Source organism: Callorhinus ursinus, unplaced genomic scaffold (genome assembly GCF_003265705.2).
Source record: "Callorhinus ursinus isolate GAN/ISIS: 27379988/994484 unplaced genomic scaffold, GSC_fseal_2.0 scaffold59, whole genome shotgun sequence".
Taxonomy (NCBI): Eukaryota; Metazoa; Chordata; class Mammalia; order Carnivora; family Otariidae; genus Callorhinus; species Callorhinus ursinus.
The window spans coordinates 642511-646117 of NW_027397121.1; the positions used below are offsets into that span (position 1 = coordinate 642511).

Here is a 3607-nt window from a genome sequence, read left to right on the forward strand (position 1 = left end):
CAGAAAGGCAGACAGCAACTGTAGGGAAATGGCTGCTGATAGGATCTACGGCCTTTCCTGAGCCACCAACTGCAATAACCTGGCAGGGAGGGATCCCAGGTAATAGAGATCTCATCTCACTTTCCACCTGTTCTCCGATCTCCTGTCGGTACTCCCCACTGACTGAACCCAATTGGAAGCCCGAGGGCAACGCACCCATGGATGCAGCCCCTACAGGTCTGCCTCTCCAGAGGCAGAGCAGGGGGTAGGGCGATCTGGACATCTAAAGGAAGTGATGAGGGCAGGTTTATTTCTTCCAGTTCTTTCCTAGTTCTGGGATGCATGTGCTCTCTGGGGCCAGTCATTAAATGTATTCTTCTCTGTATGCTGACTGTGGCAGAACCTCCTCCATCTGCCAAGCCCTGTGGCAGACCTCGGTGCATAGAGATAAGACTCTAGTCCTGCTCTCTTGGAGCACAGAGCTATTTTCCTCCTATCATAGGGCTCCAGCTGCACGGTTTGCTAAATGAGGAGTAGAAGGGAAAATTAACTTATGGACTCGAACCTGCTAATCATAACCATCAAACCCAGATCAGCACTTTGCTACATGCTTTTCCATATGTTTTTTCATTTACTCTTCCCCGTGACTTCAAACTCCATTTCTATCATCCTGTAGACAGAGAGGACACAGCTCAAAGAGGGTATGTGATTTGCTCACAATCACAGAGCTAATAAGCAGCAGAATCTCCGAAACCAAAGAACGATCTCTCTGTGTTGTCTCGCCCCCCATCTGCTGTTTGTGGAGCCTGCCTCACTTTCTACCCTGCTTTATCACGATTTGGGATCAGGCTTTACCTCTCAACCTCTGGGGCCACATGAGTGACTGCCTTTGTGTGCCCCACCATGCCCAGAACACAGAATAGAGTCTGTCAGTACATGTGAACTGAAGGTTTCAGCAACGAGACCCGGAACACTCCCCCGGCTCTGCTGAGACCAGTCGGTGAAAACCTCAGCTGACCTTGGCCCAGGAAATTGGCACTCCCAGGTTCTTGTTGGCATAAGAGTGGTTAGGGCGCCTGGGTGGCTCAGATGGTTAAGCGTCTGCCTTCGGCTCAGGTCATGATCCCAGGACCCTGGGATCGAGTCCTGCATCGGGCTCCCTGCTCAGCGGGGAGCCTGCTTCTCCCTCTGCTTCTCTCTCTCTCTCTCTCTCTCTCTGTCTCTCATGAATAAATAAATAAAATCTTTAAAAAAAAAAACTTGGCAGTGGTCATATACAGGCTAGCATGTACAGAGTGGACGGGCCGAGGGCATGGTGGTTACCAAAAATCGTGCAATAGTTCAGAGATCTTTCCATGCTTATCTTACAGTTGAGGAAAACAGGTTCTAAGAGATTAAGCTTGAGGCCTGGCGTCTGGCCTGTGGCAGACTCAGGATTTGAACCCCTGACCTGTTTCTCAGGCCTTGGCTCTCTCCATGCTACCAGGCCTCCCCCTGGTGGTAGAGGATTCTTCCATTGAGATGAAGAAGGATTTCCAAGTGACACATTATAATCCTTCCTTGTCTCCTACCACCTACCTCACACACCCCATCCCACCAGTTGTTCCTCTGCCCACTGGACTCTGGTGGGCGGAGTCTTACTGGAGAAGTCTTCACAGTGAAGAACCAAGGAGGAAACACCAGGAAAGAATTCGGTAGGAATTCCTTGAAGTATTTGCTACCCTCCCATCCCCTTCCCTTTCTTTCTGGCAGATTTTCTGGTATTCTGGATGCACACAAGTTCTCACAGCCCACGCACTGGAGAGCAGGCCCCAGGACCGTACATGCAGCTGGCTCTTGAAAGGCACCGCCGTTCTGTCCCCTCGTGGGCGAATGAACAGAAAATGCTGCTGTTAAAGAACAAGTCCATTTCACATTTCATTTTGCTTGAGAAAATGGGAATTTCTGAGGAGATGCATTGGAGGTCAAATTCCCTGGGAGTTTTGCAGGGAGTCCCAGCTACTACCTGAACCAGCCAACTCCCATGGTCCCATTGATTACTTGGCAGTCATTCATATTTCTTCCCATGCCTGGCCCGGAGCACCAACAAACACATGCCCACTCGTATCTACACACTATCTCTCTTTTACCTACACGCCGCCCTTTTAAATCCAGCTCCATACAACGCTCCGCCGCCGCTGCTGCCGCGACCCGGACTGCGCGCCAGCACCCCACCGCCGACAACTCCGCCACCATGGAGGACATGAAGGAGTACAGCAACAAAGAGGAATTCGCAGAGGGATCCAAGATCAACACGAGCAAGAATCAGCAGGATGACGGTAAAATGTTTATTGGAGGCTTGAGCTGGGATACGAGCAAGAAAGATCTGACTGAATATTTGTCTCGATTTGGGGAAGTTGTAGACTGTACAATAAAAACAGATCCAGTGACTGGAAGATCAAGAGGATTTGGATTTGTGCTTTTCAAAGATGCTGCTAGTGTTGATAAGGTTTTGGAACTGAAAGAACACAAATTGGATGGCAAATTGATAGACCCCAAAAGGGCCAAAGCTTTAAAAGGGAAAGAACCCCCCAAAAAGGTTTTTGTGGGTGGATTGAGCCCAGATACTTCTGAAGAACAAATTAAAGAATATTTTGGAGCCTTTGGAGAGATTGAAAATATTGAACTTCCCATGGATACAAAAACAAATGAAAGAAGAGGATTTTGTTTTATTACATATACAGACGAAGAGCCAGTAAAGAAATTGTTAGAAAGCAGATATCATCAAATTGGTTCTGGGAAGTGTGAAATCAAAGTTGCACAACCCAAAGAGGTATACAGGCAGCAACAGCAACAACAAAAAGGAGGAAGAGGTGCTGCAGCTGGTGGACGAGGTGGTACTAGGGGTCGTGGACGAGGTCAGGGCCAAAACTGGAACCAAGGATTTAATAACTATTATGATCAAGGATATGGAAATTACAATAGTGCCCATGGTGGTGATCAAAACTATAGTGGCTATGGCGGCTATGATTATACTGGGTATAACTATGGGAACTATGGATATGGACAGGGATGCGCAGACTACAGTGGGCAACAGAGCACTTACGGCAAGGCGTCTCGAGGGGGTGGCAATCACCAAAACAATTACCAGCCATACTAAAGGAGGATGTTGGAGAAGACAGGAGGAGATTGCTAAAGTTAACCCATCTTGCAGGACGACACTGAAGATTGGTCTTCTGTTGATCTAAGATGATTATTTTGTAAAAGACTTTCTAGTGTACAAGGCACAACTGTCCAACTGTATATAGCCGCCAATTAGTTTTCTTTGTTTTTACTTTGTCTTTTGCTATCTGTGTTATGACTCGACGTGGATTTGTGTTTATACAAATTTTATTTGTATGATTTCATGTTAAACCTCAAATAAATGCTTCCTTATGTGATTGTTTTTCTGCGTCAGGTACTAAATAGCTCTGTAAAAGTGTAATTTAAAATAAGCAATAATTAAGGCACAGTTTATTTTGTAGGGAGTATTGATCCATAGGGAGAAACTGTGGTCCTTTATGAATAGCCAGCTACAGTGTCCCCCTGTTCCCCATTTTTGTTAGATGTATACTATCTAAGGCTTCATTTCCCTGCAAAAAAAAAAAAA

General features: G+C 46.6%; 1 pseudogene; it reads left to right on the forward strand.

Annotated features, from left to right (window-relative positions):
• The first annotated feature begins 2124 nt into the window (after positions 1–2124).
• Positions 2125–3327, forward strand: LOC112815971 (heterogeneous nuclear ribonucleoprotein D-like pseudogene; annotated as a pseudogene).
• The last annotated feature ends 280 nt before the right edge of the window (positions 3328–3607 follow it).